This window comes from Rhinolophus sinicus, linkage group LG14 (genome assembly GCF_036562045.2).
Source record: "Rhinolophus sinicus isolate RSC01 linkage group LG14, ASM3656204v1, whole genome shotgun sequence".
NCBI lineage: Eukaryota > Metazoa > Chordata > Mammalia > Chiroptera > Rhinolophidae > Rhinolophus > Rhinolophus sinicus.
In genome coordinates this window covers 5,751,990-5,770,150 of record NC_133763.1, presented here as the reverse complement: position 1 = coordinate 5,770,150, position 18,161 = coordinate 5,751,990, and the positions used below count along the sequence as shown (strand labels likewise).

General features: G+C 40.9%; 1 long non-coding RNA gene across 1 annotated transcript in view; it reads right to left on the bottom strand.

Annotated features, from left to right (window-relative positions):
• The window catches only part of LOC109444085 (uncharacterized), an 816,445-nt gene that overhangs the window by 478,587 nt on the left and 319,697 nt on the right, over positions 1-18,161 (bottom strand). The window contains exon 5 of the long non-coding RNA XR_002136786.2: positions 6,197-6,321. This is a non-coding gene — a long non-coding RNA (uncharacterized LOC109444085). The remainder of the gene's footprint in view (positions 1-6,196; positions 6,322-18,161) is intronic.

The following is an 18,161-nucleotide window of genomic DNA, read 5'->3' as shown; positions in this document are numbered from 1 at the left end:
CAAGTGGAAAATGTGTTTCTTCTATTTATCACCAAATATCAAAACCAGACCTTCTTAGATGAGGCAATAACCTCAGTCCAAAGGAAATCAGCCATCATATAATCATACATATGTAAATGTTAAGCACATACATCAACCAGAAAGACAATTCATGTTTGATTGTGGCAGGAATGGATTACCATTGCTTGGTACTCTTTCCTTTGAAAAAATGATTATCCAAAGAATAAATTCCAAAGTTCTAATTTCAGTATCTCTTCATCATCAAGAGGAAAGGTGGTTAAATATTTTGCACTCAGAGCTCCCTATGGAGTAGGTATTATCGTGCCTATTATAAGATGAGGAAAATACAATAAGAAAGACTAAATAAATTGCCTAAGGACACACAAATAGGGTTCAAACTCGTATCTGGCAATAACATTTTCTTTTACTTCCTTATAATTAATTCCTCCCAATAAATCATTATTAAGATTGTGTTTCATGATAGATACTGGGAAGGGCCTATAGGCTACAAATAAGCATAAGGCCTCTAAAGGGTTAACTGATAGAGCACATTTACTGATATAATGATATAATCGTTACATATGTAGAAGAGGAACTGATCATTAAGACTAGAACCTTCCAGGAACGTTTTCAAGTGAAGCGAAGAAAGGAGCAAAGACCTCCAGGCTGGGGGAAGGGTGTGCTCGGCGCCGAGGAGGAGGGAGGGCTGCTGCCTGCAGGCCTTTGAGTCACCACAGATGCTTGTGACCCGTCCTTATCCACAGTGGATGACAAAGAGAGTGGGATGGAATGAATGAGGACTAATTAATAAAACAGTGTGGCTGAAGTGAAGGTTTTACGTAGAAAAACAATAAGGAGGAAATTGGGCAGGTAAGTCAAGGGTGCGTGTAGAACGATTTTCAGTGCAAGACTACAGGTTTTGAACTTTAGCCTCTAGAAAATGGGGGAGCGTACGTATGTCAGCTGGGGATAAAAGACATAGTGGAAAGGTTGTTTAGGAGGGCTTGGGAGAGGAGATACTGGTGAGAGGGAGACAATAGCCCAGGTGTGACACAATGAGGGCCTGCGCTGGGATGGCAGTGAGGAAGGAAAAGGCATAAATACCCTGGCCCATGAAATAGTAGTGGAGACCTCTTTCAGAAATATATATGGCAAACATATTCCAACAAAATGGATGTATCCCTATTAGCCAATTTCTCTTACATTTGAAGGTAAAGAAACAAATATCTGTAGTAAAATTCATTTATTTAGAATTTAATTAATAAAAGGTACAGCAGTTTTGTTACGTGATTATTATTTACTCTTCACCTAGGTAGCTGCCCATATCCTTTTGCGTATACTCTAACTCACATGTGATCTGCTGACAAAAATCTTATAGTGTCTACACTGAAAAGGGGCACTGGACTTTAACTAATTTAACAAAGCACTTGCTCTTTTCAGTTTAAGATCAGGAGAGAAAAGAACAACCTGATAATATGATCTTAGGCCAAGAAGATAATCTCTAACGTCAGCATTTGATAAAATTAAAAGTTAAAAAAAAAATAATACTAATAATCTATTTGCTTTCCGCCACTTGTATTTACTTTGAAAATCAAGCAAAGTCCAGCATTGTAAGGTCATCAGTTATTGGGACTGAATATAATTCAATCTGGAAGTGAATATTTTGTTTTCAACCTTGGCCTCCGATCATAATTAAAATAAGGTATATTGGTTACCTGCCCGTAGTCAAGATTAACGCCACCTACAACTGCTTTGCATTGGTCTCTGGCCTCTCACAGGGCAGCCAGGGGAAACTAACACCCAAAAGTCATGCCGAGTTGCCCTTCAAAATCACTCGCAGTTACGTGTTATTCAATCTCCACAGCAATGCTTTGGTGACATAGGTCAAAATCTCTTTGTAGGCAGCCAGGTGGCTGCATCAAGTGACACACAAGTCGGGGTTTAAGGCTTCCTTCAGCTGTTCCATCTTTATCTCTCTGTTTATTAGACCAAAGTCGTAAGACTTAATCCAACTATGGATTCAAAATGCATGATCATAAAAGATGGCTGTCTTGGTTGCAATAAAAATCTTAAACCGAAAAATAAATAAAAAGATGTTCCATACTGCTATGGAGTTTGGGTTTATATAAAAGTATTTGTTTACACAATAACTATCTTGGCATTAAGAGCTTATGTTTCTTAAAAGCTCTTCAGAGCTTACAATAATCACCAATACACTCTGGCAGATGGCATATAAATGGGCCTACTTACTACCTGTTCATCTTCTCTCTTAAATTTGTTTATTAATCCATATAGAAAGCCAAGAGAAGTGTCTCTTTTTCTTGGGGGGGGGGGGGTAAGGTGGGAGAAGTATAAAGGCTGAGTTTACGAATATAAAAAATATAGACTGATATAAGAACCAACCCTGAAACAGGAAATGAGTGCTGTCAAAAAGCAAGAAAAAGTAAGGAGGAAAGGGTAAAGTTTTCCCCTTTTGATGTAAAAAGAGAAAAGCTCCTCATCTTCAGCTAGGAAAGCCTTGACTCACCTCTCCCCAAATATGTCAATTCTGAGTTTTAATATTAAATATCTATCAATGCAGTGAGGACAATGAGATTGTCTATTTAGCAATCTACACATATACATTTATATTTATATTCAAAACATACTACCGTTTGATGCATTCATTTTTTAAAAAGCCAATGTTTCACTTTATACCGAAGGCGACAAACACACACACAAAATAAGGGAATGAAAAGAAGGGTCAGAAACAATGTGACACAATAATAGTGACACAAAAGACCCCAGGGAGCCATATTGGACCTTTATCTATCTGTAAGAAGCCTAGTTATTTAAGGTAAATGCTCACCTTTGCTCTTTTTGTGAACATTCAGGAAGCAGCAGACTGGGAAGTGACACCCCAACTATCGAGTTCCTTCTTTGCTATTGAATAACAGTATACTTTTTGCATTGCCATCGAACTTTTCTGGGTCTCAGTTTAGTCATATGGCAAATCAATGTATTGTACTCTAAACTTTGAGGTTTCTTCTATCTCTAAGAGTCAGGAAGCGTAGACTGAAATTAAAGAGAGTTTCATTTTTTTTAAGTTGAAATCAGGAATTTTTCTCATAGCTAGCAAATACACTTTCAAGAGAAAAAGACCACGCTGCAACGTCAAAAGCTGTATCGGGCCTTGTACATGCCGCTACATCCTTCCAGTGAGAAATGCAAGCACGTGTGTGTGCTGTGTGTCTGTGTGCATCACTAGTATTTGCACACACCCACACACACATAAGAGCACCACTTGATGGAACAGCGTGTTGAGTATTAGACAAGCATATCATCTTATATACCTCCTCATATAAATCTATACCTTCTCAAATAAATATTAAGCATCTTCATTCTATGGGATATATTATTGGGCTTCTAAAATATATAACATGCCAATCACAGAAGTCATCGAAATACAACAGTTCTATTCGGTTGGTGCAAAAGTAACTGCAACTTTTGCATTTATTTTAAACGGCTCTTAGGTTTGCACCAATCTAATAATTCAAAGGCGATTCAAGTCATATGTGCAACAACTGGCCTGGCCTGGTCTTACCATACAATAGATGGGTTGAGTGAAGACACTTAGGTTTATAACCTACGTGCGCAGCCATCTCCATTGAGAAGACTAACTTTTCAATGTTGATCTATCCGTGATGTGATGCATGTTGCATTTAAAGAGAGGTTAAGATACAGAAGTGTCTTCTATTCCCGTCGTCTATTGTGAGTTTTTCAGAGTTACCTAATCTCAGGTGGTGCCAGGCCTGGCCAGCAGTCATCATAATTTCAGAATTAATGACTTAGGTTTTAAGGTCCAGAAATTCATCCTCATAAGTCAGGAGTGAGATATGTGTGGATCCTCTCAATCACACCAGTCTTCAAGGCCAAATATTAGAGAGCCAATAATCCAGGAGGATATTTGAGGCCTGAGTGTTTAAGAGAGAACTAACCATAAGCACAAATACCCTGCAGACCATGCCTGGTGTGGGGCATCCAGAAGGAAGAAAAGTGATTCTGAGGCTATGAGAGGTGAGATCACGGAGGGTTTGTAAGACACGTGGCGTCTACCTTCAGTGCAGGGTGAAACCATGGAAGGGCTGGAGTAGAGAAGGGGCAGCATCAAGCATGGTTTACAAAAAAATGCCTGTGACTGGATGTGGGCATGAGAGAGAGAGGTGATGGGCAGCACCAGTGTTTTTGGAATAAATATCTGGAGGATGGAGTTGGCTTCTAATGAGCCAGCAAAACAATGGGATGGGTAGGGTATGGGAGTCAGAGAGAATCACAAGTCTAGTTGTGACTACTTCATGATGATTACATGGTCATATCAAAGAGGCAGTTCGATACACTGTCAACATGTGGTTACTCTGGGAGTGAGATCAAAGTTGGGGGGGGGCAGCCCATGAGCATCTCGATGTTGGGGACGTGCCCATTGCTCTCACGCAACATACGGTTGGTCATTTTTCTCATTCACGTTAGGATGACAATAAGTAATACAAATATCTTAATTTCCACCCCATCCAACAAAGCATTCAAGCTGTAAGGTGGTCCCTGGAAACATGATGGACAGGTGTGAGGCAAAGGGACAGCCTTACCAATTCTTGGTACCATTTTTTGCCACCTCTCCATATTTAGACATTATCTGCCTTATATTATGTCTCTGACTCTACAGCCTGTTGAACTTCAATGCCAAACACAAGGGTGATTATTAACTCCACACAGAAGGAAAACAGATAAAACAAAATAACTGACTACTTTCCACTATCAAATTTGGTCAGAATAGTGATCCCTACACAGGAAGATACGTACGCATTTTAAATGACGTTCATTCTATCAGTCTGAATGTGTGTTCCTCCCACTACTAGTTCTCACTTTCTTCCTCTAACCCAGCTTTACGTTTCATGTCTCCCTGGTCTCTTCCAATGTAACTACACGGGAATGAAATTTTATGTACTCCTGAGAGTTCTGATGACTCATTAGCCAGGATTATTTTGTATGCTGCAAGAATGTGCTTGTTACTACAGACTATAGGAAAAAAAGCACATTTTCTCTTTCATTTAAAATGTCTTTCTAAATGCAAACACAAATTCATAAGTAGTGCTTGCAAGGATTAGCGTTGCTACACTTTGTATTTCATGTATGTTCATTTTTTTGGTGCCTATTCTTTCTCTTGTTCCATTCTGTGTCATTTATTTTTAATTAAGCATAATCATTTCTCACCAGGATGCTTCTTTTTACTCTAAAATGTGGCCTCTAAATTCTTCAAATGTACAAAATCCACTAAACCTTTGCTAATACAGTTGGATCTATTCTTTGGAATGTCTTGAAAACAATGCACGTTCTATGCACCAAATCAAAATATGCATACCACTGTCCCTATATTTCCAAAGCTGTTTCTGGTTACTGATCGAAATTCCCCTGTTCTTCATTAAAGGCTGAGCTTCTTTTAAAATGCTTATTTACGGCTGCCTAGTCCGCAGGGGCAGACTGGATTTAATCGCCTATAGCACCAAATCTCTTTTAACATTTGGCCAACTGAGCATTAGGTAACTTATTGGCTGGGGGGCACCATATTTCCAGTCAGTGTATGGCTAAGGTATCCACAATCCAACATGCTTCATTTACTTCCAAGTATTATTAACACTAATGAGCATTACATCCACATTATCAAGAGAAGATACAGAATGGGGTCTCTGCTTCTCAGACTTCATTAAGCTTGGTATTGTTCTATTCAGGGGCATGTCTCTAATTTTAGAATGTTCTTTAAAGACAGATGAAAATAAATACACTGTAATTAATAAAAAGTATTGCTTCTCCGTTTAATGGGTAGCATGTATTCAGATACAGCTGTGAGTTTGAAAAGATACTTCCTGGGGGTAAAAGGAGGCGATAATTAAGTGTATCATCCCAGAAAGTAATTCATTAAATCACAATGGATTTTATTTTCTCCTGATATAAGTAAAACAGGCAGGTGTCCACATTAATTTTGTATCTTCTTTTGTGACTGTGCTCTACTACATAAGATTCTCATTCAAATTTAATTTTTGTGGCATGATTAATATTGTTACTTGCTGCATGTGTTTAAATGCATTTAGCTCAGTATCTACAATGTAACATTCAAAATAAGCCTTTGCCCTTGGAAAATGTCAGTGTATTTATTTTTTCTTACCCCAAATCCAGAGTATGTTTTCAAGGTCTCTTCGAAAATGATAACCTTTGCATGAGTCACAGAAGTTTAAGAACATCCATGGATTAGTCTGGCTTCGGTGAGGTTAAACGCAGCACCACGATTGCCTACAAAGAGATACGATAAGCAGTTATAATGGGTATCACTCAACACGGCACCAAATATAAATCAAAACTAACAAATACCCTCCCCCACAAACCTTCTCAAGTTAAGTTCCTTGAATTTAATTATTATAGCAAATGGTAATATAACAAGAGTGTCTACTGTCAGGAAAAAAATATGTTTAAACCAGATGTGAACCATCCAAAGCATATGTAAAACACATGTGGTCCTCAGCAAGGTCACAGAACCCATTGAAGGAGCGCGTGTGGGGACGTGAACCTCTTGTGGACACACGTTGTAAAGTCACGTGTGTCTGGTCATTGCCAAGACTCATATCATATTCTAAAGAAATCAGGGGCTCTTAAATAAACTTTGTACTTCTTAAGGTAAATGGATACCTTTTTGTTTAAAATCCCTTAGTGGAGGTGGACAAGGGTCCGCAAATCTAATACTGGGCTTGAAAGTACTCAAATCCTTGTTTCACTCCTGTTTTCCTATCCCAGGGTGATTCAGTTGATTATTATAAGAGAATAAAGATTTCTTCCTTGCCCACAGCTAATTCTTTGAGGATGCCATAGCTTATAATGAAACCTAAGCAAACAGACCCTAAGTGTGTGAATTAGGAACAACTGCGGCTTGAATAGGCTTTTTCTTTCCTAAAACACTCAACCTAGCAGGATACCGATGCCCTGTCTTATGTATCTGGAATAAAATTAAAGTCTTCCACGCTCATAGAAAACCATCAAAGTGCAAAAACCCAAGGAGAACACTAACGTTATTGTATGATTTGGGGAAATAAGATATTTATATAATTTAAAGTCAGGATTAACGAGGTATGCATATGTATAGAAACGGGCACAAAATGTTTCACCCTGTCTTCTATGGCATGATAACAATACCAGCTTCTTATGCACAGGCATTGATATAATTAGAATTTGAATATATTATTTCATTTGGTCGTCCTGACAACCTTTGAAGAAGCGTAGTGCAACCAGAATTACAGAAGACGACTGCCCGTATTGCAGAAAGAACCTAGGCTATAACAACACGTAAGAGGAATCAATGTTTGGCTCCCTTAGCTGTTCAACTTGTGCCTTCAAACAAGTGGACCACTTTTCTCAGTCTCTGTTTTTGCATAAAGACACATGTGGATTATGCAATTGCTTATTCACTATGTTTGTTGTCAATTTCTCAATTACATGCCAAACAATTGTAAACGGAAATATATTACACGGATATATGTTATTTATTTATAACATATATATGTTAGTTATTTCCATCCGCCATTTACACATGGGAAACACTGAGATTCAGACAGGTAAGTCAATTGTCACATGACCTATGATTAGTACGTCTAAGAGAAGAACATAGTTGTTTTTCTTGTTTTTTGTTTTTTGTTTTTTATTTATTTAGGGTTCCCCCATTCTCTTCAAAGGTAAAGCTGAGCAGAGAATGCTTCTCATTAACAGGATATTTGTTCCGACCCTAATTCAATAGGCATGCATTAATATCAGAGATATTCATTATCACAATAAGGTCACATTCATTCACATTTCTAGCACTTTACACTGTTTCTAACGACGCTACTATTAACAATGAGGTGTGATGGAAGAAAAGCATGCCATTAGGAGGAGAAACTTCAGCACTGGAGGGAACAAAATATTTTCCTTTGTTACTGTTTTTGGCAACATATAGTAGAGTACCCAACACTTCCTAAAACGATAAGAAACTCCAACCTGCTTGCTGCACTTCAAAAGGATCTGTTACCTCTTGCTTTTGAAAGCATCATGCGATGATATATCAAGATGTTCAAACTACTTTTCTTAGGTTTACATTTTTTAGCTATAATTTCTCTGTTAGTATGATGTTCCCCTTTAAACCTGGCTCACCGCCATTTATACTTCAAGACAAAATTCTAGTATCATTTCTGTGAATCCTTCCTGGGTTATATACGAGACAGAGCTGTTCCCATCTCTCCATTGCACTTGCCACATTATGTTACAATTTATCTACTTGCATATCTACCCTTTGATCTCTACTAGTCTGACTAGTTATCAAGAGCAGAGTCATTATTTTTATTAGCTTTGTATCCACAGTGCTTAGGAAAGGTATTTTAAAAGGTAATTATGAGGAAGTGAAAAACGAATGAATGAATGAATGAATGAATGAATGAATGAATGAATGAACAAATGATAGGCTGTCACTTTTCCTTTTTGGTTAGTCGATATACAAGCTCCCATGCTCAGTTCCAGGACAATTTAGTGGCCACCCACATATACTCGTAGTACTAAACTACTTCTACCCTAAAAGAAAAGAATTCAAACAGCCAAATCACTGGATTTTTGTTCATTTCTCTCAAGTTGTCTATTTATGAAACATTCCTTTAAATAAGCATTTAGAGATGCTGTCTGCCTCTTCCTTTTGATGATATACTGTGTTATAACATTTCATGAGACACCTCCCCACTGTGACGCTGGAAAGAATGTTTATGTCAGGCTAACAGAAAGAATCGTAGGCAACATCACTGCACCGGGTCTGGAATTATTTTTCTGGATTTTGACACTAGATTATGTACACACTTTCATCATACCCTGTATCTTCATTGGAAATACACAAAAGAGTAATATTTTGTCATTCCAATTTGCCACAACCCATTGACATTTCTCTATTAGAGACGTGGAGCTGAAAATGTGAGTCTCACCCCTTTTCGTCTCATCTTAATGAGCCGTGAGGAATGAGAATCACTCAGTATTCTGGCTGTACACTGTCTGCCACGTGCACGGCAGACCCAGCCTCAGCCAGCCTTCCAAAGGGGGTGGTTCATCCTCATGCTTTCACATTTGATCAACGCAAATCTGACAGTCTGCTTCTCGGCTTCTTCCAGGGTTGGGTCTTCCATGTTAACACTGGAATAAAATTTCCAACTCAATCAGAACTGGCTGCCCTCACCCTCCTCTCCCATCTAGGTCTTCTCCCATCATCATCTATGCACTTCCATATGACCACAAATATGACAAACATGGTTGGAGACGCCCCTCTTGTGCAGAAGGGAAGGTAGACTACTTTTGTGCACTGACAAGGTTTGTTCAATCTAGACCCAACCTATCTCGCCACGCTTACCTTTAACCATATTTTCTGCCCCCTCTGATTTCCCTTTATTTCTCAGCTACATGAAGTTCTTACGGCTTTTGAAATATGATTTCTACTTGATATGCCTGGCTGGTCCTATCTGTCCCTCTGCCTGTAACAATCCTCACTGATCCCTCAATAATCAACGGGAATATTATCTATTTTGTGAATCTCTACCTTTTCATGCTTTTGGAGCACCTTCTACTACTTCTATGGAAGAAATTGTTGCACTGTAATACAATTATTTGCTTATTTATGCATTGTGTTTTGCACTGGCCTAGAGAATTGATGAAGGTAAATTCATATTTCATATACCTCTTCACCCACCCCATGATTAAAATAGCATATGGTTAAGAGCTTGAAAGATTGAAGGAAGTAACAGAGGGAGGGAGCAGCTGATCTTATGTGGAAAGGAGCGGTAAACGCACATCTCAAAATGGGCTGTAGACGGAAATTAAGAATTTGTCATTTGTAATCATTTTCGATAACTCATTTTTAGACTTGTAGATTTAAAACTTTTAAATTATTTTTAAAGAAGGATGTCCTTGAACATAAGGGTTACTCTGTGGATTTGGAATATCGTGTTTTCCCCAAAATAAGACTGGGTCTTATATTAAGTTTTGCTCCAAAAGATACATTGCGGCTTATTTTCAGGGGATGTCTTATTAAAAATCATGCTAGGGCTTATTTTCCAGTTAGGTCTCATTTTCGGGGAAACACGGTAAGTCTGTTTCCATTTTAGAGAAAAATGTGTTTGTTTGGGGAAAAGGGCTTTCAGATACAGCATGACTTTTAACTTTTGTTTTTATTATGACATGATCAGCTCCCAATATCGGAACACCTATTAAAAGCAAACGACACTTGTGTTTATCTTTTTCCATTGTGTCCTCGTATATCATTATCAAAGCCGATTTATCACTGAATTTTGGTTCCCTTATGCAATCATGAGCGTGGTCCCCACGAACCCATCTTGGGATATGATTCAAGCACAGCACATCACATGTGGCCAGCATATCACATACCTAATAAAACACTGAGTGTCTGAAACGTGCAAGGTGCCCTGAAAAAGAGTATCTCACTGAATACCTGTGAGAACCTAATGACTAAAGGGGACTCCAGAAGGACATTTCTAAATCGTTAAAACTTTATTTTTGCCAGTTGTGTAATGACGTGGACGCTAATAGTAGCATCAGTGTGACAGAGTTTTAACCTCTGAGGAATTCCCAAGGATATAGGACTGTCCTGCTGAACAGACTCAACAGGGTGCCATCTCCGACCCTGTGTTAGATCTCAAGAGAACTTTCCAGTGTGCCCCACATAACACACGTGTGTACACACACACACACACACACACACACACTCCCTTTATTTCTGAAAGTCACTCTGAGCTTTAGCTTAAGGCAATTTGTCTAAGTGCATTTCTGAAAATCTTAAAGGCCCAGGGAAGAAGTAAGCTTTCCTCCCTGCGAGTATGAATGAATTCATGTTCCAGAGACATTTTTGCTGGGGGCCCGGAGCTCAAAAAGGGCAAGGCAGGGATGGGAGCAGGGCAGGTGAGCGGTAACTCTGTGTACCTCTCTGTAGACAAAGTGACACTTCGCCTTTGTCACAGTTTTGCCACTGGCAGGGGGACTCTCTTCTATCTAGAATTATGATCCCTGAGAATGAACAGGTGTATGAAGAACTCCCCAGTCCAAGGCCCTTTTCTTCCAAGTCCACGAGCCAGAGGCTGGGAGACAATAATTTGACACAGGCCCTACAAGTGTCGCAGAACTGAGGCATCTCCTCTCCCAGGGTCTTCTCTCCGATGACTCACTGCCCTTTTCCTGGACTAACAGCAGCTTATTGATGGCCCTTCCGGTACCAACAGCGTGAGATACTTTTTAATGATAAATAAACCTCCGGGGAGCGCTGTCTGTAGAAGCCATGCCATGTCCCAACACAGTAGTATTTCCATGTTAAGTCTAGGAAGTCTTGTTGGCATGTGAGCAAAGTTGTATGTCTCATATCGACATTCAAACTCATTTGTCATTTATCATCAGAGGGTATGGGACAAAAACTACGAAAGAATAATTCTCTATCGTGGGGTAATATATTTGGTTTAATTTTTGTTGTACTTATTGGCTTTCTTCATGAGGCACATTTCTGAAGGACATCTGAAAATGAGTTTGCTAAGATTTTCATTCAATATCTTTTCACTATGGAGGGTAATACTATTCTTATCCACATGTGACCAGTTTTACCAAGATAAGTGAACATATTGTTTTAAAGCAATTTGTGACAGAAATCTTTGTGCTGAACACTATTCAGTGAGCTTAAATTAATCCTTTTTGTCTCCCCTCAAAAGAAAATGCATGTATTTGGGTATTGGAAAACTGTGTCTAGAAATTCCCTTAGGTTTAATATTTTGTATGTTCTTTTTAAATTGTCCATAAAATCATAACTGCTAATTTTATTTTTTATAAAGAAATATCAAAGACTTCTTAAAACAATCTGAACTCCCTCTTCTCCGAGACTCACACACACACACACACACACACACACACACACATACACACACACACACGTACACACATAATTGACAATATAAACTCACTGATTTTGAAATCTAGTCTGTTATGAATCAAAGTGCACTGAATTGGACCTAAAATATGAGGCTTGCTTTTTCCCAAAGCCTGCTGCATTATACTACGAGATATATAAACAAAACATTTAAATTACGGAGACCACATCTGGCCTATTATCTATATTATTGCAAATATTCTTTCAACACACATTCCTAAAACCAGTAAGCGCTGGATTGCGAAGGCATTGCTTAATGTATGGTCGCTGCCTTTTAATAACCTCCGCCAAGTCTTCAAAAGGATTTTCATTGATTCAAAATGTTCAACTGAGTCACTTGGCTATGGTTTCTTCTCGTGGAACACACTGGAGTTTTCCCGATGCCTGCATCCATATCTGAACCTTTTATACTGTTAAGAGGGTGTGCACATCAGCAACAGGAAGATGGTTTATCTTGATAGCATTTGAAGCTACCATGGCTTGTTCGAAAACATGCTCATAAAAGAGGTTGCAAGAATTATTTCCAGGATGGTTTATGGGAAGTAGGCCCATAATTCTGACTATAATGGTGGGAGTGGTGAGTTGAAATCCATCCACATATCCTTATTAACTGAAAGCATTATTTCCAAACTGCAAGACTTCAAAATCCTGGTTCCAGCAGCACGGTGTCTGCCAGTATCCCAGAAAGCTTTATTTCCCCCAGGTTTGCACAATACGGCATTTTTGGATCACGTACACCTCCTACTTTTCCCTGTGCACATTCACTCTGTGTATTTTTATTGTTCTCTTAATTATCTGCACATAGATATTAATTCCAGAATGTACAAATGGGCTCCATTGTGATTTGTCCAGCTCACTTGATATGATAACACCGCTTATGAATGCTATTTACAAGTTTCCAGGCAGACGTGTGGTTGATCTAAATTTGTGGGACAACAGCCTTCAGATATCTGCTTTCAATTTGTGTGCATGTTTCCCCTGTTCTATTCCCTTTTTTATGGCTGTATTAATTGTTACCAGAAGTCTCTATGAAATGACTGAGCAACCCAGTGATGGAATGTAGCAGATTAGAAATCATTGTTTTGCTCCATCTGTGACGTGTCAATGCAGCCTGATCTTCTGTCGTGGGGACCTTCATGGATGACACACCACTCGCCTCTCAGCCTGTGGGCACTAGCTGACCACTGAGATATGAACTGTCCTAACACTGATGCTTTTTATCGACCCACTTGACACTTAGGACACTTGCAGAAACGATGGAGCGCAAACTAACCCGTCACTAAGGGAAACAGGACACGCAGGGACTTGTTTGTTGCAGCTCACTGAGTCTTAAGGCATTAAGGCTAAGGATTAATCCAGAGTATGGGCTGGCACAAGAGCCCCGTACCAGGGCCATGCCTCGGTGAGCTCAGCAGCAGAATGGGGGAGAACAGGGCCCTGCATCTAATCCCCACGGATCGGCTTACTGTTTAGCTGGGCTTATTTCTGTAAGTGACTTGACACAGTGCGCTACCTTCTTCCGTTTAAAAAGACCACTGAAAATGTATAAATAGAATTATTATCATTTGCAAATGTGGTTCAAAAGGATATGAATGAAAACCATAATTTGTAAAACGTGGAACTCACATGAATCTGGGCTGGAAGACCCTGGCAGAGTTATAGTGAGTTGAACACTGAGGTTTCGAGTATAATCGATGAAAATGCATGTCATGGGCCTTTAGATGGAGATAAAGTATATTTGATCTAGTCAATCTAAGAAATTAGACGACAAGGAAATGCCTCTGCACTGTTCCTAGTGCAATACAGTTGCTACTGTCACCTCTGCAAACAGTCAGGGTGGACGCAAAACTTTCCATTGATCTAGAAAATGGAAGTAATAATCAGTCTCTCTCTCTCTCTCTCTCTCTCTCTCTCTCTCTCTCTCTCTCTCTCTCATGCTTTATCAATTGTTCTCAATCCTGATTGCATTTTAGAAACACCCAAGACACTTTTAAAAATACTAATGCCTAAACCCCATCCAGACCAATTTAATCAGAATCCACAGGTGTGACTTAAGAATGAGTGTTTTAAAAAATTCCCCAAGGGACACAAAGGAGTATCCCACATGGAGAACATTTTTGAGGTGCTACTCAATAGCTTCCTCAGTGTAAATAGCAGCATGATGTCTGTGCATGAGTATGTATGTATCTGTGAGCAATTCCCAGAGTAGATGACAAACCTCCAAATAATTTGTTCCACAGTAATGTTGAACGGTCACTGCCAACTGCTTAGTAATGATGCTGTGTTTGACTGCTTTTGCATTTTTGCCTTCTTTCCTACTTTCTGCTTCTCTTTCTCCACCAAATCAGGGGGACAACCCCTCATACTTTCTAAAAATAGCCAGCTTCGTCAACAATACTCCACTTATGTGCACGTTCATTCAACAGGGGACTGTTTCTGCATTATGCTAAGTGACAATGGCTGTCAGCAGGGGACAACCTACTTTTGTCCCTTTGCAAAATAGGGCTCTCAACACCCATCTATAGAGTAAACTGCTATTTTCACTGACTCTTGAAGAGTCCTTTCTTTCTTCCCTCCGTCCATGCGGGCTCATGGCTGGCTACACTCACTCAGCACAGAGGGGAAATGAGGGGAACATAGCAAGCAACAATAAATGACGACCTCTAGTCGCTGCCCTCTCGCACATTCCAACAGAAGTTCACTCGTGCTGTATTTGAGAAACGTTTCCTGAATGCCGGTTAAGGGTATAAGAGAAGATCGTGTTGGATTCCCCCAGGCAGCTCCATAAATTCATGTTCTGAGCTATTTTGGGTGCGTGGTAAAGCAGATGGTAAGACAGGATTAGACTTGCAAGGAAATTATTCGGAGAAGGAGCATGAGAAGGTAAGGCGAGCCTTCAGAACATGACGCAGATCTAGCAGCCCTGGAAGGACAGGGGAGTCTCAGACTGCACCGCAGTTCCCAGAAAGGTCTGGCAAGGCCAGCGGAGCATCCAAGGGCCAAAGCCACCCACTGGAGCTATCTTGAATTTCACAGAGATGGCCTGCTTTACCGCCCCCACCCCCAGGCTCTGCCCTGGGCTTGGAGCAGCCTGCAGAGAGGGTGGCAGTAACTGCAGCTACCAGTCAATTGTGCCCCTGCAGGAGGAGATGTGAGGGTCATGTTTCCACAGCTCCCCGAGTCCACACCCACTTCACATTTGGGGGAACAGCTCCTCCTTGGTTCCTATGGGCTCCATTTCCTGCGGACAACCTTGAAAGGGAAATGGTGGTGAGAAGAACAACTGCCCCTCTCTGGAGAAATGGTCTCAGAGCCTGTCCTTCTCCAGAACCAACGCAAAATCCCCCCGAGCTGATAACACGGTCCAGATGTCGCCTGATGAGCAGAGGTTGCACTACAGGAAAGAACCTGGAAATTTTGAGACTTGGCGCTTATATAGAGTGGCTCCAACTTTCTTTGGCACAGGAGAAGGGAGGGAGGTTGGAGAAGAGGGAGGGAAGGCGGAGGGAGGGAGGCAGGAGCTGCACTTTGCAGTGCAAAATCATCTGTCTGTTACTCTGCATTATAATTGAATGGCTCTAGAAGAGGTAAGTAAGGGGTCTCCAGATTTATTACGTTAGAATGAAAAGGAACGGCACTTGGGTAATGCACAATCTCTAATTTCTAAGGCTTGCCATCCAATGATCCTTTACGCAGATTTCTAGTACTGTCTGTTCAGAAAGCGCTGACCTTGCAGAAACACAAAAATATCCGCGGAGCCTTGTTTCCCACTATCAGTCCAAAGCACCTTGGCAGCGTGACTCACTAAATCCTGGGGTTCTAAGCTCTTACCAATTACACAGATCTCAGGTCAGGTCTCCTGGCCATGTTCACTGTCAGGATGGGACCAGGGAGTTACTAAGAGGTACTCGTGTATCGTCTGGGATCTACACAGCTCCTCCCTGACTTCATGTTGTCAATCAGGGTCGATTACTCCCACGACAGTGGTCAATTCCCCTCGCAGCTGCTGGTCATCCCGTTTCCTGGCACTACTGGGGACATGGTGCCACAGAAAGCATACACTCTGATTTGATGCATATATGACATCCTGAAGAATTGCACCCTATCCTTCAAGGGCTTTGCCCCCGAGATGGTAATTCATGGGTGTCTTTAGGAAGCCATGCGACTACTCTGTGAAGCCAGATACTTCCGGCGGCTGTACTATGTGCCTCTTTCACCGCACAGTGAGTCTTCTGTTTATATGGTCTCTTGTCTGGAGTTTGCTGCCTATAGATCAGGCATCACATAATCCCCTGGATAGTTGTGCTGGGTCTCTGAGGGCAGGAAAGGCAAACTCATACCCAGAATCAGCATGTACCCCTCCCTGTGGGGATGAACGACAGGCCCTGCCAGACGTAAGAGACCCTCTGCAGCCAACACATGCCTGCTGGTTTTACATAGGAATAGAGCCATAGTAGAAGTTCAACATTGGCCGTCACCTTTTCCATGCTTATAAAAGGTTCTCTGTGGTTCTTACCAGAGCATTATATTCCATGCCCAGGGAATGTGTTTTAAGTCAATAAATCATTATTTGTACAATAGTAAATCCCAACCCCCTTGATGAAGCATCGTTACAATTCAGTTCTGGGGTTGTTTCCTTGACTCCTGCTGGCACCTGCCAGCGAAATCTTGCAATTTCTCCAGTACATAATCTCTTCTCTCTTATCAGCTCCGGCACTTTGCTCACCAACGTATGTTGGTACTTAACCCTAGTTATCAGCTTCTGAGTCAGCAAAGGTGGTAGTGGGAGCTGCTAAAAGATCCCAGCTTGTCTTCAGGAGCACAGGCTTTTTGTTTTGTTTTGTTTTTAATGTTTATTGTTTTATTAGTTGCGGATGTACAAAACAATATAATAGTGAGAACAGACTAAGTGAGCAACCTACACAGAAAGAGTCTCAGAGATATAGAGAAAAAACTGATGGTTGCTACACAGGAGGGGGTGGGCGCGGGGGGGGGGAGGGGAAGGGATTAGACAGTATAAATTGGTAACCACAACATTGCCAAGGGGATACGAAAGACAGTTTGGGGAATATAATCAATAACGTTGTAAACATTTTGTAGGGCATCGGATGGTTGCTTGTATTATCAAGTCAGGCTTTTGAAGCATCTTTTAAAACAGAAGTACTAGCTCTTGGGAGAAAATGTGGGGCAGGCTAAAGAATTGAAACTGTAAACTCTTAGGGTTTAGGAGTCTGCAGGCTCCCATTCTAAGAGGATACCTGCAGGAGTTCCTAGCCCCCCTTCCCGGTTCAAAAGCATTCAGATCTGCCTTGGGGAAACACTCAAATGTCTCTTGATCTCTACTCTAACTGACCAGTATGCTGCCCAGCCTTTACTGGGCCCTTCCGTAAGTTTCCAAAGAGGCTTCTAACTGCTTGCTAACTGTCCTGGGGTCTCAGTATCCTTCTGCAAGGAGTCAACACAGATTGGCAATAACCAGCACCTCTGCTCTCTTTATTCCCATCATATCTTACCAATGCCTGAATCAACTACAACTTCAAGGATATTCTCCTCTACCAGGATATTTCCTAAGCCTTAAACACGGGAATTCTTATTAAGTGGGTGACCACCTTGTGTTAAGAATGATATATGCCGAACTACCACTCAGAACGGTGTGCGTGCACCAGCCCGGTGGAGAGCAAATCAACCCCAAATCCTTATCTTACCACCAGTTTTCTTGAGCTACCGTAGTTACCATTTACATTATTTTGGCTTCTCCAAAAAGACAAGATGGGATTAGGGATGAAAGTGAGATGGAGGGACAGCAGGAGAAAGTGGAGAGTGATATAAATATGAGTCTTGTGAAAGACAAGAGTGACGGAATGAGGATTATTGTAGGAGATGTCACAGTCTGCAGTTCAAGGAACGTTGAGGCTCAGTGGCTGAGTGCTTGTAAGACAAATCCACGCCTTGGAGGAGCCCAGGCTTCCACCGGAACGTGTGTGCCTTAGTTCCTTCACCATGTTCAGTCACTGGCTGGGAACAGGACATCGAGAACATGCTCTCCAGGCTAGTGCAATGGTGACTCCATAGGGGCAGCATCGGAATCACAGCAAAATCATGTTCCTCAGAGCTAAGCTCTTACTGGTACGTTGCCTTAACTACGTTCGATCCC